This window comes from Pecten maximus, chromosome 17 (assembly GCF_902652985.1).
Source record: "Pecten maximus chromosome 17, xPecMax1.1, whole genome shotgun sequence".
NCBI lineage: Eukaryota > Metazoa > Mollusca > Bivalvia > Pectinida > Pectinidae > Pecten > Pecten maximus.
In genome coordinates, this window is record NC_047031.1 from 10,987,074 (window position 1) to 11,009,231 (window position 22,158).

Here is a 22,158-nt window from a genome sequence, read left to right on the forward strand (position 1 = left end):
TTGAGACCAATCGGAAAACAACATGGCCGACAGGCAGCCATCTTGGATTTTGACATTTGAAGTTTGTTATCGCTATTTCTGAGAAAGTACTGAAGGGATCTTTCTGAAATTTCATATGTAGGTTCCCCTTGGTGCCTAGTTATGCATATTGCTTTTTGAGACCTATCTGAAAACAACATGGCCGACAGGCAGCCATCTTGGATTTTGACAATTGAAGTTTGTTATCGCTATTTCTGAGAAAGTACTGAAGGGATCTTTCTTAAATTTCATATGTAGGTTCCCCTTGGTGCCTAGTTATGCATATTGCTTTTTGAGACCAATCGGAAAACAACATGGCCGACAGGCAGCCATCTTGGATTTTGACAATTGAAGTTTGTTATCGCTATTTCTGAGAAAGTATTGAAGGGATCTTTCTGAAATTTCATATGTAGGTTCCCCTTGTTTCATTTAATTATTTGATTAAGAATTTTGTTTCTTCTAATGATATCATACAGTAGATGCTATAGAGTCTTTTAAAGTTGGCGAGGCAAATATTACCCCTAAGAGTGTGGTTAATCTCCTTGGTGATAATATTGACTCTTTTTTAGCCCACCATCATCAGATGGTGGGCTATTCAAATCGCCCTGCGTCCGTGGTCCGTGGTCCGTCCGTCCGTCCGTAAACAATTCTTGTTATCGCTAATCCTCAGCAAGTACTGAAGGGATCTTTCTCAAATTTCATATGTGGGTTTCCCTTGGTGCCTAGTTATGCATATTGCATTTTGAGACCAATCGGAAAACAACATGGCCGACAGGCAGCCATCTTGGATTTTGACAATTGAAGTTTGTTATCACTATTTCTGAGAAAGCACTGAAGGGATCTTTCTCAAATTTCATATGTAGGCTCCCCTTGGTGCCTAGTTATGCATATTGCATTTTGAGACCAATCGGAAAACAACATGGCCGACAGGCAGCCATCTTGGATTTTGATAATTGAAGTTTGTTATCGCTATTTCTGAGAAAGTACTAAAGGGATCTTTCTCAAATTTCATATGTAGGTTCCCCTTGGTGCCTAGTTATGCATATTGCATTTTGAGACCAATCGGAAAACAACATGGCCGACAGGCAGCCATCTTGGATTTTGACAATTGAAGTTTGTTATCGCTATTTCTGAGAAAGTACTGAAGGGATCTTTCTCAAATTTCATATGTAGGCTCCCCTTAGTGCCTAGTTATGCATATTGCATTTTGAGACTAATCGTAAAACAATATGGCCGACAGGCAGCCATCTTGAATTTTGACAATTGAAGTTTGTTATCGCTATTTCTAAGAAAGTACTGAAGGGATCTTTCTCAAACATTTTTGTAAGTTCCCCTTGGTCTGTAGTTCTGCATATTGCATCTTGGGACCAATAGGAAAACAACATGGCCGATAGGCAGCCATCTTAGATTTTGACAATTGAAGTTTGTTATCGCTATTTTATAGAAGGTACTGAAGGGATCTTTCTCAAATTTCATATGTCGGTTCCCCTTGGTCCCTGGTGTTGCATTTTGGGACCAATCCGAAAACAACAGACAGCCATTATCGCTAAATCTTAAATTTTATATATAGGTTCCCCTTGTTTGAAAAGTACTAGAGGGCTGTTTCTGAATTTACACAGATTAGTAAGACTTGGAGGAAGGGAAAAGTAGAGAAAAGATCAATCTGACATGGAACCTATAAAGATCATTCAATGGTGGTGGCCAAGATCCCTCTGGGATCTCTTGTTAATTTTGAGAGACATATTTCTGAAATCTGTAGGAAAGTCTCACGACAACTGAAATGTATTGAAGCTTTTTAACTTAACAAGGTAGACTTGTAATTTACTGGTCCATGAAAAGTAGCAGAAAGCGGCAAAAGATACAAGAAAGAGCCCAGCGTTTTATCCATAATGATCACAACTCGTCTTTTAGCCTGTTACTTATTTAACCAATTGTGATAAATTGCATGTAAGGCGCCTGAAAGATAAGGGTTGTGAAGTTTTTTTTTAAATAGTCAAACAGATATCACTTGTATATATTCAAAACTTTATTGACATTAAGAAATCCAACTAAGACCTCAGGAATGAGTATATGGCTGAGGTGCCCAGGGAAAACATTGGGAGGTATGGTCAAAAGTCGGTAAACATTGTGAGGTATGGTCAAAAGTCGGTAAACACATTGTAAGGTATGGTCAAAAGTCGGTAAACATTGTGAGGTATGGTCAAAAGTCGGTAAACACTGTGAGGTATGGGCAAAAGTCGGTAAACATTGTGAGGTATGGTCAAAAGTCGGTAAACATTGTGAGGTATGGTCAAAAGTCGGTAAACACTGTGAGGTATGGTCAAAAGTCGGTAAACACTATGAGGTATGGTCAAAAGTCGGTAAACATTGTGAGGTTTGGGGTAAACACTGTGAGATATGGTCAAAAGTCGGTAAACACTGAGGTATGGTCAGAAGTCGGTAAACACTGAGGTATGGTCAAAAGTCGGTAAACACTGGGGTAAACACTGATGTATGGCCAAAAGTCGGTAAACACTGTGAGGTATGGGGTAAACACTGAGGTATGGTCAAAAGTCGGTAAACACTGAGGTATGGGGTAAACACTGTGAGGTATGGTCAAAAGTCGGTAAACGCTGTGAGGTATGGCCAAAAGTCGGTAAACACTGTGAGGTATGGGGTAAACACTGAGGTATGGTCAAAAGTCGGTAAACACTGAGGTATGGGGTAAACACTGTGAGGTAGGTCAAAAGTCGGTAAACACTGTGAGGTATGGGGTAAACACTGCGAGGTATGGTCAAAAGTCGGTAAACACTGTGAGGTATGGGGTAAACACTGTGAGGTATGGGGTAAACACTGTGAGGTATGGTCAAAAGTCGGTAAACACTGAGGTATGGGGTAAACACTGTGAGGTATGGTCAAAAGTCGGTAAACACTGTGAGGTATGGCCAAAAGTCGGTAAACACTGTGAGGTATGGGGTAAACACTGAGGTATGGTCAAAAGTCGGTAAACACTGAGGTATGGGGTAAACACTGTGAGGTAGGTCAAAAGTCGGTAAACACTGTGAGGTATGGGGTAAACACTGCGAGGTATGGTCAAAAGTCGGTAAACACTGTGAGGTATGGGGTAAACACTGTGAGGTATGGGGTAAACACTTTGGGGTATGGGGTAAACACTGTGAGGTATGGGGTAAACACTGAGGTATGGCCAAAAGTCGGTAAACACGGAGGTATGGGGTAAACACTGTGAGGTATGGTCAAAAGTCGGTAAACACTGTGAGGTATGGGGTAAACACTGTGAGGTATGGGGTAAACACTGTGAGGTATGGGGTAAACACTGTGAGGTATGGGGTAAACACTGTGAGGTATGGGGTAAACACTGAGGTATGGCCAAAAGTCGGTAAACACTGAGGTATGGGGTAAACACTGTGAGGTATGGTCAAAAGTCGGTAAACACTGTGAGGTATGGGGTAAACACTGTGAGGTATGGGGTAAACACTGTGAGGTATGGGGTAAACACTGTGAGGTATGGGGTAAACACTGAGGTATGGTCAAAAGTCGGTAAACACTGAGGTATGGGGTAAACACTGTGAGGTAGGTCAAAAGTCGGTAAACACTGTGAGGTATGGGGTAAACACTGCGAGGTATGGTCAAAAGTCGGTAAACACTGTGAGGTATGGGGTAAACACTGTGAGGTATGGGGTAAACACTTTGGGGTATGGGGTAAACACTGTGAGGTATGGGGTAAACACTGAGGTATGGCCAAAAGTCGGTAAACACGGAGGTATGGGGTAAACACTGTGAGGTATGGTCAAAAGTCGGTAAACACTGTGAGGTATGGGGTAAACACTGTGAGGTATGGGGTAAACACTGTGAGGTATGGGGTAAACACTGTGAGGTATGGGGTAAACACTGTGAGGTATGGGGTAAACACTGAGGTATGGCCAAAAGTCGGTAAACACTGAGGTATGGGGTAAACACTGTGAGGTATGGTCAAAAGTCGGTAAACACTGTGAGGTATGGGGTAAACACTGTGAGGTATGGGGTAAACACTGTGAGGTATGGGGTAAACACTGTGAGGTATGGGGTAAACACTGTGAGGTATGGGGTAAACACTGTGGGGTATGGGGTAAACACTGTGAGGTATGGGGTAAACACTGAGGTATGGCCAAAAGTCGGTAAACACTGAGGTATGGGGTAAACACTGTGAGGTATGGGGTAAACACTGTGAGGTATGGGGTAAACACTGTGAGGTATGGGGTAAACACTGTGAGGTATGGGGTAAACACTGTGAGGTATGGGGTAAACACTGAGGTATGGCCAAAAGTCGGTAAGCACTGAGGTATGGGGTAAACACTGTGAGGTATGGTCAAAAGTCGGTAAACACTGTGAGGTATGGGGTAAACATTGTGAGGTATGGTCAAAAGTCGGTAAACACTGTGAGGTATGGTCAAAAGTCGGTAAACACTATGAGGTATGGTCAAAAGTCGGTAAACATTGTGAGGTTTGGGGTAAACACTGTGAGATATGGTCAAAAGTCGGTAAACACTGAGGTATGGTCAGAAGTCGGTAAACACTGAGGTATGGTCAAAAGTCGGTAAACACTGGGGTAAACACTGTGAGGTATGGCCAAAAGTCGGTAAACACTGTGAGGTATGGGGTAAACACTGAGGTATGGTCAAAAGTCGGTAAACACGGAGGTATGGGGTAAACACTGTGAGGTATGGTCAAAAGTCGGTAAACACTGTGAGGTATGGGGTAAACACTGTGAGGTATGGGGTAAACACTGTGAGGTATGGGGTAAACACTGTGAGGTATGGGGTAAACACTGAGGTATGGCCAAAAGTCGGTAAACACTGAGGTATGGGGTAAACACTGTGAGGTATGGTCAAAAGTCGGTAAACACTGTGAGGTATGGGGTAAACACTGTGAGGTATGGGGTAAACACTGTGAGGTATGGGGTAAACACTGTGAGGTATGGGGTAAACACTGTGAGGTATGGGGTAAACACTGAGGTATGGTCAAAAGTCGGTAAACACTGAGGTATGGGGTAAACACTGTGAGGTAGGTCAAAAGTCGGTAAACACTGTGAGGTATGGGGTAAATACTGCGAGGTATGGTCAAAAGTCGGTAAACACTGTGAGGTATGGGGTAAACACTGTGAGGTATGGGGTAAACACTTTGGGGTATGGGGTAAACACTGTGAGGTATGGGGTAAACACTGAGGTATGGCCAAAAGTCGGTAAACACGGAGGTATGGGGTAAACACTGTGAGGTATGGTCAAAAGTCGGTAAACACTGTGAGGTATGGGGTAAACACTGTGAGGTATGGGGTAAACACTGTGAGGTATGGGGTAAACACTGTGAGGTATGGGGTAAACACTGAGGTATGGCCAAAAGTCGGTAAACACTGAGGTATGGGGTAAACACTGTGAGGTATGGTCAAAAGTCGGTAAACACTGTGAGGTATGGGGTAAACACTGTGAGGTATGGGGTAAACACTGTGAGGTATGGGGTAAACACTGTGAGGTATGGGGTAAACACTGTGGGGTATGGGGTAAACACTGTGAGGTATGGGGTAAACACTGAGGTATGGCCAAAAGTCGGTAAACACTGAGGTATGGGGTAAACACTGTGAGGTATGGGGTAAACACTGTGAGGTATGGGGTAAACACTGTGAGGTATGGGGTAAACACTGTGAGGTATGGGGTAAACACTGTGAGGTATAGGGTAAACACTGAGGTATGGCCAAAAGTCGGTAAGCACTGAGGTATGGGGTAAACACTGAGGTATGGCCAAAAGTCGGTAAACACTGAGGTATGGGGTAAACACTGAGGTATGGTCAAAAGTCGGTAAACACTGAGGTATGGGGTAAACACTGTGAGGTATAGGGTAAACACTGTGGGGTATGGGGTAAACACTGTGAGGTATGGGGTAAACACTGTGAGGTATGGGGTAAACACTGTGAGGTATGGTCAAAAGTCGGTAAACACTGTGAGGTATGGGGTAAACACTGTGGGGTATGGGGTAAACACTGAGGTATGGGGTAAACACTGTGAGGTATGGTCAAAAGTCGGTAAACACTGTGAGGTATGGGTAAACACTGTGAGGAATGGGGTAAACACTGTGAGGTATGGGGTAAACACTGTGAGGTATGGTCAAAAGTCATTTGCTTTTGAGGCCGCTCGGGTGTGGAACAGTCTCCCCAAATGAAAAACTTAAGGGTATTCAGGAGACTGGTCAACTCCTGGGATGGTCCCATCTGTTTGTACAATATTTGCAAATGCTGAGTCTTCCGGTTGTTTCCTCTAGCCATGTCTATAGGCATTTTATTTTTTTAACATTTTTACTCTCTACATGTACAGTACAGTAGGTAGGGGATTCCCAATCACCTACTCTCTGAGCTATTAATTAGCTTTGATTTAAAGTGTGTAGAAGCCAGTGAGTTTGGTAGATTGGGGATTCCCAATCACATGCTGTCTTTGTTATTAATTTTACAATTTAATTTATCAGAGATTAACTCTTTTAAAAACTCTCATGATAACTTTTAATGCCTTTTATGTGGAAAAATGATATTATTTTATATTACCGGTAATGCTCTTATTTATACTGTATAAACTTTAGTCTGAAATGATACTTGTGATATATTTACGTGTTTATTCTAAATCATGTCATTTATGAGGAACTTTATTATTTTGTTTATTTACCATGATATATAATATTTGTTTTGTCTAATTTTTGTTATCATACTTATGTTTGTCGCAATAATAGCTCGCATGAACTAATGTTCTTTGTATATATGTATTTGACGTAAAATAAAGTATATTGTATCTTGTGGGAAGGGAAAATTCTACCTGCTGTTCCCAGGTAGGGCGTAAGAATTGTACCGGCTGTGCCCAAGTAGGGTGATGTTATTGTACATGCTGTTTCCCTTAGCCTTGTTAGAAAAGGTTTTGGTTCTGACCCCTGGCCGAGCCATACCCTATGAAAATGGTAGCTTTCTTCTCCTACTTCGCGCTTCATCATTTAATTAAGGAATTGGACACATGTTTTGCCCGTTGTCAGTATGATATGATATATATAATGATCGGACGCATGCTAAACCAAATCAGTAAGATCAACTGCGTGTTCCCTAGCATCTGCTTACAAAACATTGCGTAAAACTAGAGAATACTCATTAATTCTAGATAGAGGTAGTCACGTGATATTGACATATCAATCAGCTGTTGTTCGGTACAGCAGTATTTATCCAGACAGGACGGTAACAAGGAACCTGATAAAAAACAGAATAGATCTTTGTTTAGATTCTGTGACGGTAAGTTCATTATATTTAATTTGTTACGGCCACATTTATCAAATATAGACAATAAGAACATACAGCCAATGTAAATCCAATATTTTCCGTACATTTAAAGTTTGTATAGTCACTACAACTTTTCTTATATTAAATCATATAAAACCATATTTGATATATGCATATGAACTATTATTTTCTCTCTTTGATCTATGTATTATTAGTTAGAGTATCGCTTTCTGTAGGAAAATCATATTTTGTAAGAGTAGTAAGAGTATCGCTAACTGTAAATGTAACAAAAACATACTTAATATCGATAGTTAATGTATCGCTTACTGTATTTGTAACAAACCATATTTTGTGTTGTTAGAGTATCGCTAACTCTATGTTACAAAAAACATACTTGGTATAGATAGTTAGAGTATCGCTAACTCTATGTAACAAAAACAACCTTTGAATGGATAATGAAAGTATCGCAAACTTTGTAACAAAATGTTTTTGTTATCATGCAAAAAAATGATATTCAGTTTCAGTGTCAGATAGACGTAGGGAACATGCTATACTCACTATCTATTCGTAGATACCATTAGAATTTAAGATTTGACGTTCACTGTATCTCTACATGACTCCGTTTGATCATCAAATTTTCAATTAACTAATAACTCTTATAAGTTACTAAAAACAACGGATATTTTATATACAGTCCATAGTTTTATGACATGTTTTTTTTCAAATACAAATTAATATTCAAATATGGTTTTGTTGTATGATAAGTAACTTAAGTCCTGTACAGTGCAATGAATTCTTTATTTTGTATTCCATGCAAAAACAGTATCAAAACCTGAGATTTTAATACCGTTAACACACAGGAAATAAAACAAAAATTCATTCAGTTTGGAAATATCCATCCTTGTTCTACAATGTAACTATGTGCCATATTTGGTTGGAATAGCTCTGATACGATCTGTGAAGTGGAGTTAAATTCAGTATTAGTTAACAAATCATAAAATGATATACGGAAAGGACCATCACTGCGCCATTGAAACGTTCTTTTTTAAGAACGCCGATGTGGCGCAATGGTATAGGCTGCGGGTATTTCTGGCTAGGCGATTGGGTGCCGTAGATCGTGAGTTCGAGGCCCGGTCAGGGCACGAGTCAAAAAGTTGTCTTCCTTCGTCATTTGTGTTGTTAAGTTATATATATGTATAACTATCGATACTAGAAAACTCTTGATTTTCAAAAACATATGATAAATGACATGCGTCTATGAGACTTTTGATGTAGTTTGACCAAAGTGTATAATAATGTCTAGTTATCTGATACAGCTTGTTATCAGCTGATTCTATATCATTTCCCCCAGAGTCCGATCATATGCACTTTTATGTCTACACTCAATGGCAATCTCACCAGTTGCCCATATACCATAAAGTTGAGTGTGGATGTTTTCAACTTAGAATAAGCTTACAAAACTTTCTAACGAAAGACGTTCTAAAAGTTTTGTATCACAAAAACACCAAACATCCCAGGCATATAATAATATGACAGGTTTATCTTTTTTACAGTCAGTAGAAAGATTTTGATTTCTACATTTTACTATAGCACCATACATGGCTTTAAGATCCTTTTTCATATAATTACTTGAAACCATAACGGATGAATTAAACCCGAAGAAACTTTTCACAATTTCCATATTATCACTTTTATAGGTGAAACGTATATCTTAAAAACTGCCCCTCTACCGAAAATCACTACTGGGCACCTTGGTTTTATCAATATTTACTTCCAAGGTGCCATACTTTTGAATAAGTGTGAGATACATTAAGAGACCAACCAACCAATTGTTTTCCCATAGACCTTAGTGTTAACGTTTTGGATTATTTCATTCAAATTCTTGAATTCAATATGACAATTATGGTTTATAACAAAAGTTTAGGGTCTGATATAACACCTAATCAAAAAAAAAAGTTGGGTCCTTCAGCTCAAATTTTCTCCAGGGTAGCCATTTTGAAAATAGGTGAATTTCGCAGTAAAAATTCTCAAAAATCTTAAATGTTTACAAGTTTATTATTATTACCTGAACTTTTGGGAAAAAAATCAATCAGACTTACGAAATTTATATCAACATTTCTTATTGATAGTTACCTATCAGGCTACATATCTATTTTCTCACTTCATAACATACTGGCCAATCAGTGGCTACCAGACATTTTATCCTTGGCTCAACGTTCTATACACAGGGACTGTTTCAAAAATATATGTTTTCAATTGGTTGGTTGTTCCCTATAATAGCAAGCACATATGATCGTTTTTGTACAAATTTGGCTTCATTTTTTATTTCATATACGTTTGTAGGTATCGTCAAATTGTTCACAATTGCACAATTTCTGATTGTTTAAAATCGAAACCGTTTTTCTACGCAAGGATATACAGTTAACATTTAGAAGTGATGCGGCGTTGAACGGGCATTGCCCAGGACAGACTCGATTCCTCGGAAACACTTTTGTTTTTATCGACTAGATTTACGTTATTTTAAGAAGAATATCAGCTCTTAAATTATAAATGAAAGTCGTCTTGACAGTAGGGGGGAACGATTCCAAGGATATTTCGCTCGAAACAGATTGCAGTCTAACCGGCCAACTCAGTGTCGCTAACTTAGCAGACGATTTTCAACTTCACGGGGGCTCGATTTTGTAAGGTAGGCCTTTGACATCAGTGAATAACCACAAAACTAAAACCCAGTAGGCCTACACATACACTATGAGTGTGACGACATTGGCATTTGATCATATTTTGTATAGATCAAGAATGGCAGTTATAGTAATTTCGCGTTGACTACATTTTTCTGATTATAAAATGATATTCTCATAACTTGTGACGTTGCTTTTTTTTCGTTATGTCTTCTGTAAATAAATGCTAGCATTCCAAAGCTCTCTAGACCGAAAGTAACTGGCGGCCATTGTTTAACCTACAGCACCTGGAGCTGTATTCCTACACTGACAGAATCACTGTAAATTGTAGTATACAGTCTCATGAATACAATTTGGTTTACTAACGACATATAGACAAATGCAACACAGAATGTAAATATAGTCTTTTATTAGGTCATCTGACCCTCAAACTTCTTCTCAAGTTCCACCAGTGGGATTGAGCTGAAACTTGCCTGAAGTGATGCTGGGATGGTCCTGACCAAGTGTTGTTATTTTTCGGGTCAGTCTGAAATCCAAGATGGCCACCACAACCGCCATTTTGAAAACACATTTGAAACTTCTTCTCAAGATACACTGGTAGGATTGAGCTGAAACTTGCCTGAAATAATCCTGCAATGGTCCTGACCAAGTGTTGTTATTTTTCGGGACGGTCAGAAATCGAAGATGGCCGCCCCAGCCGCCATCTTAAAAAACATATTTTAAACTTCTTCTAAAGTTCAACCGATGGGATTCAACTGAAATTTGCCTGAAGTGATGCTGGGATGGTCCTGACAAAGTGCTGTCATTTTTTGGGTCACTGTTAAATTCAAGATGGCCGCAACAGCCGCCATTTTGAAAACACATTTTTAACTTCTAAAGTTCAACTGATGGGATTGAGTAGAAACTTGCCTGAAGTGATCCTGGGATGGTCCTGACCAAGTGTTGTTATCTTTTGGGTCACTGTGAAATTCAAGATGGCCACCACAACCGCCATTTTGAAAACACATTTTAAACTTTTTCTCAAGTTCCACTGGTGGAGTTGAGCTGAAACTTGCCTGAAATGTTCTTGATATGATCCTGACCAGGTGTTGTTATTTTTCGGGACAGTCAGAAATCGAAGATGGTCGCCACAAGATAGAGATATTTAATTTTAAATAGGTTTCAGAAAAAAAATTGTGTAGAGAATTGTGTCATTGTGGGTCAAATATCATAATGTTTTGCAATTTTTTAGCACTTTTTAAGCTGTTATGAAGTATAATGTTTTATTTTAAAATGTATCAAAATTATGATACGGAAATTTATATTCAGAGGGCACGGTATGTCCAAAGGGCAGTATATGTGTAGACGTGGCTACTACCTGTTGACACGGACACTGCCCCTGGGTAGACAATGCCATTTACATAAGAACTCTGTCTATTTGGACACACGTTATATATACTGAAACGAAAAAGAAACGCAACTTCAAATTGTAGGTTTAATAAAATAATACTTGTGAGCATTATGTTTAAATTTCATATGTAATAGTTAATATTGAATATTGATGTAACATCCTTTAAATGTTTAGAGATTTTTAAGAACAGGTCACTTTGCTAGAAGGTCATGATTGGTAGTACCCTACGTGAATCCAAGTTGAAATGGCAGCAGTTTTGAAACCGTGCCCTAATATCGTGTGTGTCCTCCTCGAACAGTTATCACATCTCTAATTCTTTGTTGCATTGAGTTCATCAGGGCATTGACTTTCCGTATTTGAATGTTATTCCATTCTTGGACGAGTGCATTTGCTAACTGAGGGAGGGTATTTGGGGGGTTACGGCGATTTCGAATTCTTCTGTCTAATTCATCCTACAAATGCTCGATTGGGGACAGGTCGGGGCTATATGGAGGCCAATCTATAGGAACAATGTTCTGTGTCGCAAGAAAGTCTCTTCAGACTCTTGCAACGTGTGGTCTCGCGTTATCTTGCTGAAAGGTTAGATGATGCTGCCTAACAAACGGCACAACATGGGGCCTAAGGATCTCATCCCGATAGCGTACGGCCGTTAAATTCCCATTGACTATCACCAAAGGCGTCTTCAAACCATGGGAGATTCCCGCCCAAACCATAACTGATCCACCCCCAAATCGGTCGTGTTCCAAAACACAGGCGTCAGCAAAACGTTCGCCTCGACGCCGGTACACACGTTGACGTCCATCTGCTCGAAATAACGTGAATCGAGATTCATCGGTGAAGAGCATAGACCTCCAACGTCTCATAGGAAAACGTCTGGGCATATGTGCCGTTGCCCATTGCATACGACGTGCTCGACGTTGCGGTGTTAGTGGTAAACCAACGTACTGTCGCCTTGCACGCAAATTAGCCTCACGCAGTCTGTTGATCACTGTTTGGGGATGAATTCGACGGTTATGATTACCAATCGTATTCCTTGCCGTTTCAGCGGCCGTTAATCTCCTGTTACGCAGGTGTGCCAACCTAAGAACCCGGTCTTGACGTCGCGACGTTACGCGTGGACGTCCTGATCTCGGCTGGTCATCGACTCTTCCTGTTGCGTTAAGACGTGAAACTAATCGACTAATAGTCGATTTGTGAACTCTGAATTGTCGAGCGACGTGAAGTTGCGTGTTCCCTGCCAGAAGCATCGCTATAGCACGTCCTCTATCAACCTTTGATAACCGTGGCATAATTGTAAAAGGAATTATTGTTTGCAAAAGTATTGGCGATGATGTGGCTCAATGTTAGTGATGAATTGATACTGGTTTGAATGAAAAAAGAACGCATATGTTTGTACAGGCACGGTTTTTGATGTTTTTACCGCGCCGGAAGTGCATAGGTCTCTAGTCACACTTGGGTGATTTTGAAGATTGGTATGGGTGTTAGGCAGGGTGCATGTTTATTTCCGCGATTTTTATACAGATATGTATATTTAATACAAAATTAATCACAATTTTCCATGTTGCGTTTCTTTTTCGTTTCAGTATATTTACCTAAGTATTAAGTGATTTGGATTATGTAATTAACATCGTCCCTAGCATATAAAGAAGCAGTGAGACAAGAGAGAGAGAGACAGCCTAAGGACCATAGTCGACTGGTCCTCGGGACAGTCCCGGCCAGTAGGCCGGGCGGAGATACACCTTACAACTCTCTCTCACTGGACATACATTGTAAAAATACCTGACACGTAAAATATTTAATGTGTACTTAATAAACACGAAGAAGAAGACTACAGCATCATTCATCAATTCATCTACATACAAACAACAACTCTACAAGTGACTACAAACCCTGTAGTTCACATTTGGTGCCGATGTTAATTTCATAATCCAAATCACTTAGAACAATTCAGAATATAAAGAACAGGATGTACAGAATGTTTTCGGACAAACAGAGCTACGAGTATCTGACACAGTTGAAATCTCTCACAAAAAGCATCAATGACACACCCTCAAGACCCCTCGACAACATAGCACCTTCTGCTGTGAAAAAAAGACAACGAAGAAGTACGTTTGAACTCATATTTAGCACGAACTCGAACAAAATTGAAAGGGAAGGAAAACAAACAACCGAAGAAAAAAGAAGTCGGCGTCAAAAGGAAGAAGTATACGAAGCCATTTTTTAAGTTTAAAGTGGGAGATCGTGTAAGAATAACTCATTTGAGGCACGTCTTCCAGAGAGAATATAGTCAAAAGTGGACGGGCGAGGTGTTTATCGTTAGGAGTCGTTTTAAGAGACAGGATTTACCTCTGTACAGAATAGAGGATTTCAGTGGAAAACGCGTACTTGGCACATTTTACAGTCAAGAATTACAGAAGGTAAATGCTGACGAAAACACAACTTGGAAGATTGACAAGATACTAAAAGATCGGAAACGAAACGGTGAAACGGAAGTTTTTGTTTCCTGGTTACACTGGCCCAAGAAATTCAATTCTTGGGTAAGGAAAAAAGACATGCAAGACGTATAAATAGGAATGCTGAGTAAGGTTCTATTCACTTTGATTTGAGATGATGGTCAGATTGGTTCTAAGGTCAAGTGACAGGGCCAAATTGCACGGCGACAACAAAACCTACGATTTTAGGGTATTACTGCCGATACCTCTATGTCTTCAGGGCTACTGGGTTGTGTCCCTGATGGAAATAACGATCCATGACAGTAAAATTACGAACCCTACAGAACTGTACGTTTGTTCTGATTTATGTGACGAATCTGTTGTTGGAGGAAGGGAAATTACCCTTCTCAGAAGGGTGTATCACGAAATAGATGGAAATATTATTTATAAAGTGCCTTACGAAGTACCATTGAGAATTGGGCAATTCCATGATGTGCACGTGTATATAAGGGACGCCAACAACAAACCAGCATCATTCTTAAAGGGTGAAGTGACGGTATCGTTACTACTGAGGAAGCTACCATTTCACTAGATAATCATGATGGGTTCACGATACGTATCAGATTCTGGAGTATGGAGTTCATTTTATAAGAAAACATGATAAATAGAAAATTCGATCCTGCAAGATATAGAGGAAACCAAACTGGTGGAGGTATTGCGGGAAGGTACTCGAAAAAACCTTACATGATACCCGTTAATACTCACTTATCTCACGAACAAGGCACCAAAATTATTGTAGGAAATCACGTGACTCCTGTGGCCGCAGTAGAGGACAGGGCAAAGACCGAAATGAAAGATGCCCTTAAGGAAAAAACACCTCATGTACCGGTCTCTATAAAAGGAAGAAAACGAAAAAGATCGATCAGTTCCAGTGGAACACGCATAAGTGTAGCATCGAAATCTAGGAATCGTTCACAGAAGAAAAAACGATCGAGAGGCAGTGGGAAGTCTCCAGCAAATAAAATAAATTCGTTTGAAGATCGGAATATTTTCAATAGAAAGAACAAACGTCAGTGATGTCTTATTTAAGTGACAAGATTAAAGACATTGGCATACCTGCTGAATTATCGTTATTTACGGTGCCTCCGAACCAGGTCGCTATCGAGAAGATTTATTTTTCGGAATGCAGACCTGTGTCTTCCTTTCAACAAGAAGATGGACCTGTTGAAATCAGTATACCAGGACAGGGAAATCAGTACATAGACTTACGACGTAGCAGACTTTATGCCAAAGTAAAAATAACAAAGGCTGACGACACACCTCTAACAGCCAATGAAAAGACAGGGATCGTCAACCTACCATTACAGTCAATGTGGTCGCAGATCGATTGCTATCGATGAACGGAAAATTGGTGTCACTCAATACCAACTATTATCCCTGGAAAGCCTACCTAAAAGTATTACTGTCGAGTGGTTCTGATGCGCTAAATTCACAGTTACAGTCGCAATTGTTTGAATTAGATGACTTAGATCTAGATGATGCAGATCCCACAGTGACCGGAACAAATGGAGGACTAAAGATGAGAAATTCTTACACCGAAAAAAGCAAGATATTGGAGTTAGAATGACCACTGTATGAAGATATATTTAGAATGGACAAATATCTTGTCAATGGTGTGGACATCCACTTGAAGTTGTTCAAGAGTCGGAATCCATTTGTTCTGATGAGTGACGAAGCATCTCCCGACTACAAACTCAAACTCCTGGACGTTGCATTCAAGACATGCATGATCAAAGTGGACAGTGGTATCTTAATCAATCATGCAGAAATTTTGAAAGACACGACTGCAAAGTACCCCTTGTCAAGAACAGAAGTTAAGATGTCAACATGTCCGAGCGGAAGTGGAAGTTTTATCTGGCAAAACGTGGTCAAATAATCTCCCCACCAAAGCTGTGTTCGTCAAACAGAACGCAGTGAACGGCGATTACACCAAAAACCCTTCCAATTTCGTAAATCTGGCTTATGAAGTTGCTTTGTACATCAATGGAGAAAGTATTCCTGCCCGACCAATGAAAATTGATTTAGGTGACAATAGAGGTTACGTCACACCGTTTGTTAACTTATTCAAAGCTGCAGAGAAATGGAACAAAGATGCAGGACTTTTCATAGATAGAACCAATTTCGGAACAGGTGTTGCCATTTATGCCTTTAACATTGCACCTACCGACCTTGGAGAGGAGTACTTAAACCTGGTACGACAGGGAAGTGTTAGATTGGAAGTTAAGTTCGGTTCGAATACAGCTGAAGTCCTGAATTGCATTGCATATAGCGAGTTTCCAGCCTTGTTAGAAATAGATCTGACCAGAGACGTAAAATACACTCAAATATGAACAGTGAGGAACTGTCCTGCGCCCTGAAGGAGGATCAGTGCCTGTCACAATTCGTAAAAGGAGTGATACCTTCTGATAAACTTCATCGTTATGTGAGCAGTTACCCATCGGCTTACGTATGCAACACGGATCCCTCGGATTCACCAGGCAAACACTGGGTGGTCTTTTCGTTACATTCACCATCAAAGGCAGAATTCTTCGACAGTTTTGGACTCTTACCAGATAACCACTCCAAGGACTTTGTGACAATTTTGGAAAACACCACAGTTCTTTGAATATAACAATGTACCTGTACAGGCAAAGACGTCCAACAGTTGTGGATACCATGTACTGTTTTACCTTATACAAAAATGTCAAAAGATATCCATGAAACGCGTAATTGATATATTGAAACAATGTAAATCACCAGATGCATATGTTTATGATTTTGTAAAACGTTATTTCGATTGTTTTAATACTTGTATTTACGTGTGTTGGTGTAAAACATTAAAGTTGAAGAGCATCATAGAACTGACGTTTTTTTATTTGTATTTTTCATTCATAAGTACAAATATCGGTTGAGACGGTCATTCGTTGATTCACATCAGATGTGACAACATGTCGGGCGACAAATGGTTAAATGCCCATGCGTCACTACACAGTGTCCTAAAATATAGTTGTGACATGTTTGAAAAAAGGCCAGATAAAAATTGTATTTGCCTACGGACAAGCACAGTCTCTTCACGATGGAATGGAACAAAACATTCAGGGTTTGATTCTACACGAGGGGTTACCTACAAAAGAGGAGATTAACGAATGGACCAATGATTCCGATCACACAGTACTCATCCTGGATGATATGATGGCCCAAGTAACAAAAAGTGAGGATTCTTTGTTTCTTTTCTGTGTTACGGCCCACCATCGAGCTGTAACAGTCATTTTATTGACACAAAATATATTCATGCCCGGAAAATATGCCAGGACTATCTCGGTAAATTGTCATTACGTGGTCTTATTCAGAAATGTAAGAGATTCCAGACAAATCATCACATTTGGAAGTCAAGTATTTCCCAAAAGGATCAACTATTTCAAGGACGCTTACGATAAGGCAACGTCTGTCCCTTATGGTTACCTTCTGGTAGACATGTCACTAATGTCAACTCATTACTAATTCGAGACGTTTAAGTGGGTAAAGGATATACCGTGAGTCAAAAAACAAGCGGGGCGCCACCAGGATATAAACGAAGAAAAAAGAACAAGAACATTAAATGGATCACATTTTAATCTAAAGAAAGATACAATTTTAATACGTTGTATAAAATGCACTGTAATTGTTTTAAAATAATCGTAAGATGTTAAAAAAAAAGCTTAACTTACAAAAAACTATTTGAAATGTGTATATGAATAATTCATCGATTAAGGGAAGTATAATATTTAAACTCATTGATATACTTTACTTATTGTATCATTGTATCTATTCTGTTTTCTAATAAATGTTTATTTGAAACTTATCCTTATTTTCATCATTTACCTACTGTCTTTTCTAATAACCATAAGGAAGCGTGTCATATGTGTCTCCTTGTATTGCTCTTTTGGTGTACACGATTCGGTACTTTTTTTTCTTCTACTCTATTATATATGCTCCGCTATGTTTTTTCTCTGAAGATTTTTCGAGAATTGACGAGTGGGATGGTAGATGCAAATTTCCTTTTTCTGTTGCACGTGTTCTCTTTTGACGAAGATGAACTTTTGTCATGCCGTGCATCCAACAGATCCTTTAAAGAATCAAAGTTAATTAACTTGCTGTTGGTGTAGTTGAGAGTGAATCCACGAAATTTGCAAGAATTCTTCCCCTTGAATGTCTTGTAAGCATACTGTTTTGGACCTCCCGACACGAAATCTGTTATGTAGTCGTCATCGTCAAGCTCATTCGTGAGCTCCCCTAGAAAAGCACCAAGGGGTAATTCGTAATCCCCGAATTGTTGTCGATAAATAACACTGTCAGTGTCCATATACAAAACTCTCTCTTCTAGTTTTTCTAGACATTCGTTGTACAAGTGCATGCGAGCGTTACAGGTTGTGAAACATGCAATACACACGTTTGTCTGCATATTTTCTGGCACCATATTGTTATCGTTTTCCCAAGTTAGCTGAATCATGTCGTCGCTGATTATGTGGAAATCTTTCACGCTCTTCTGAGCGTCTGACAGACATTGAAAGAACTTGTCTGCCTCAGAATCGTGAAAGAAGGAAGTCTGTGGCATGTTTAACCGTTGACCGAATTTCCCCCAGAACGAGTTCAATAACAGTTTTGCCAGTGATCTCAATGCTTTGTTTTGTTTGATGTTATCTCTATCCAATCGTATGCCTTCGTGGCAAAAGTAGTCCTCGATATACCTTTGCATGTCTTCCTCAGGTTTGACCATCTTATCTCCCTCCATTGTTTTAGGATCGTACTGAGATTTTTCGTCCCAGTGGTACACCTCATATACTTTCAATATCACATAACCGTGTTCGATTGCTTTCATAAGTTCCGGAGTAAACCACGTCCCAATGATGGCCCTTCGGTTATCGTCACATTGGCAACGTTTTTTGATATTGCGTTTCTGCGCATGTGCGACAAAGGGTAAGTGTCAGTTTGGCTCCTATTCTCTGAGGAAGCACAGGGTGAAATAAATGTCTTGGAGCTAAAACGTTCACCTTTGCTATTCCAAAATACTCCGTCATGTATTTGAAATCGTTCGTTATGATGCGTGGGTGACCGACGGGGTACTTTGTATACTTGTTGACAAAAGGGTACAATGACGTAAAGTCTACGTAATGGATTTTTTCACCTGGGGCAACAGAGTGTTTGAGTTTAATTGCATTTGTTCTTCCTCCAAAGAAAGCATCACGATGATCTAATCTTCCCTGTATGTCCAAGTTTTCCACAAATGTAGAGGATTCGCTATTCACTCTGAGTAGCTTTGTGAACTGATGTTCCCAGATTGCCACATACCTCATTCCTTGTGAGCATATAAACCTTCTTTTTTGGCTGTCTGTTCGTAGAGCTGATTCACAGACTGTCGAGTTCTAGGCATTTGTAGACTCCTATTGGGATAACACTGTGGACACCCGTGCCATAAACATCTGTAAATGTTAAAACCGCCAACATTAAGTAACTTCTTCCTATTTCCTGTATTACGTATCCTATCGAAACTCTCCTATTTACATGCATTTATGATACATATATACTGAAACGAAAAAGAAACGCAACTTCAAATTGTAGGTTTAATAAAATAATACTTGTGAGCATTATGTTTAAATTTCATATGTAATAGTTAATATTGAATATTGATGTAACATCCTTTAAATGTTTAGAGATTTTTAAGAACAGGTCACTTTGCTAGAAGGTCATGATTGGTAGTACCCTACGTGAATCCAAGTTGAAATGGCAGCAGTTTTGAAACCGTGCCCTAATATCGTGTGTGTCCTCCTCGAACAGTTATCACATCTCTAATTCTTTGTTGCATTGAGTTCATCAGGGCATTGACTTTCCGTATTGGAATGTTATTCCATTCTTGGACGAGTGCATTTGCTAACTGAGGGAGGGTATTTGGGGGGTTACGGCGATTTCGAATTCTTCTGTCTAATTCATCCCACAAATGCTCGATTGGGGACAGGTCGGGGCTATATGGAGGCCAATCTATAGGAACAATGTTCTGTGTCGCAAGAAAGTCTCTACAGACTCTTGCAACGTGTGGTCTCGCGTTATCTTGCTGAAAGGTTAGATGATGCTGCCTAACAAACGGCACAACATGGGGCCTAAGGATCTCATCCCGATAGCGTACGGCCGTTAAATTCCCATTGACTATCACCAAAGGCGTCTTCAAACCATGGGAGATTCCCGCCCAAACCATAACTGATCCACCCCCAAATCGGTCGTGTTCCAAAACACAGGCGTCAGCAAAACGTTCGCCTCGACGCCGGTACACACGTTGACGGCCATCTGCTCGAAATAACGTGAATCGAGATTCATCGGTGAAGAGCATAGACCTCCAACGTCTCATAGGAAAACGTCTGGGCATATGTGCCGTTGCCCATTGCATACGACGTGCTCGACGTTGCGGTGTTAGTGGTAAACCAACGTACTGTCGCCTTGCACGCAAATTAGCCTCACGCAGTCTGTTGATCACTGTTTGGGGATGAATTCGACGGTTATGATTACCAATCGTATTCCTTGCCGTTTCAGCGGCCGTTAATCTCCTGTTACGCAGGTGTGCCAACCTAAGAACCCGGTCTTGACGTCGCGACGTTACGCGTGGACGTCCTGATCTCGGCTGGTCATCGACTCTTCCTGTTGCGTTAAGACGTGAAACTAATCGACTAATAGTCGATTTGTGAACTCTGAATTGTCGAGCGACGTGAAGTTGCGTGTTCCCTGCCAGAAGCATCGCTATAGCACGTCCTCTATCAACCTTTGATAACCGTGGCATAATTGTAAAAGGAATTATTGTTTGCAAAAGTATTGGCGATGATGTGGCTCAATGTTAGTGATGAATTGATACTGGTTTGAATGAAAAAAGAACGCATATGTTTGTACAGGCACGGTTTTTGATGTTTTTACCGCGCCGGAAGTGCATAGGTCTCTAGTCACACTTGGGTGATTTTGAAGATTGGTATGGGTGTTAGGCAGGGTGCATGTTTATTTCCGCGATTTTTATACAGATATGTATATTTAATACAAAATTAATCACAATTTTCCATGTTGCGTTTCTTTTTCGTTTCAGTATATGATTCTTAAGACAAAATCTACCTACTTTTGTGTTATATTGACACTTTTTTTTTTTGCTTTTAACACTCAATCATAATTATTTTACGTTAACTTTGAACTAAATACATATTAAATGATCTCCCAAAAACATTTATCATTCATAACCCTCTTTTTGCATTAGTATCTTATATCATTCCTGCGTACCCCAAAAATTCGTATGCTGTCCCTCCAGGATGGGCCTCGCTGGGAGCTTCATAACCATCCAACCTATACTTTGTTCCCTTTAGTTGTACTTCTCCTCCATTGAGGGCATGTCTTATATGACAATGTTCCCCCTGACGTATCTTCTTTTCCATGAGCCATTCCATCCACTGTATCGATATTTTACTGTATTGGTCTACACAGTTGTAGCCATTAGACGGAATCTGTGCTATTTTAGACATGACGAATCGGGACTCCTCTATGACATAGTCTCTCTCTTGTAATTGTTTACCGCTCTGCCATTCGCCGTCTTGGAATACTCGTAGATTACCATTCAATTTTGATGCCTCTATCCAATCGGTGAGTTGGTCACCTTGGCGCAGTTTTACTTTCCATGTTCATTCGAGAAATTTCGTTCTAAAGACTTTGGTACACACACCTGCAATCGTGGTGTCATTAAAGGGGTCCAAACCCTCGGTGAGTGTTTCATTCATCTGTCCTTCTTCGTATAATTCTAAATCAAACTTTCCAGTGATTTTCATCAACATTTTGCGAAAGGTGAGACACGCCTGTTTCAGGATGTCTACGTCACTCCTACAGTAATCTATCATCTCTTTTTCGAAATCAAATAGTTCATCGTTATTTATTTTATCCTCGTGCCATTTTCCAAACGCCGTCCTCTGCTTGACCGTCATGGAATCGTAGCCGTAAAAATGTGGTGCCGGAAATGGTCCAACGTAGCTTTGATTTTCGGCTTTGTTAAAAAAAAAGTGTGGAAAGTATCCCTTTTTCAGTTCCTCCAAACAGAACGCCTCTGGTAATTGTGCTAATCTCATTGGCATGAAATTCAAGGAATCGAGTACTCTAATATTGAGACCTCTCGCTACCTGCATGTGCATAATCTTTGATCCCGCATAGATCATACGGTCAGGTTTGATAGACTGATTTATCAGGTATTCCAATAAAAAGTACCCGTCGTAGCCTTTCATATTGTGGGCAATGGGCGTGAAATCCTGGTGTCTTTCATTAAACAGCCAC

At 40.0% G+C, this 22,158-nt stretch overlaps 1 long non-coding RNA gene across 1 annotated transcript; it reads left to right on the forward strand.

Moving 5' to 3' along the window:
* The first annotated feature begins 1,689 nt into the window (after nucleotides 1–1,689).
* Nucleotides 1,690–5,069, forward strand: LOC117315899. Its single transcript, XR_004529781.1, has 3 exons — nucleotides 1,690–2,686; nucleotides 4,548–4,647; nucleotides 4,716–5,069. It is a non-coding gene; the product is annotated as an uncharacterized LOC117315899 (long non-coding RNA).
* Nucleotides 5,070–22,158: the final 17,089 nt, after the last annotated feature.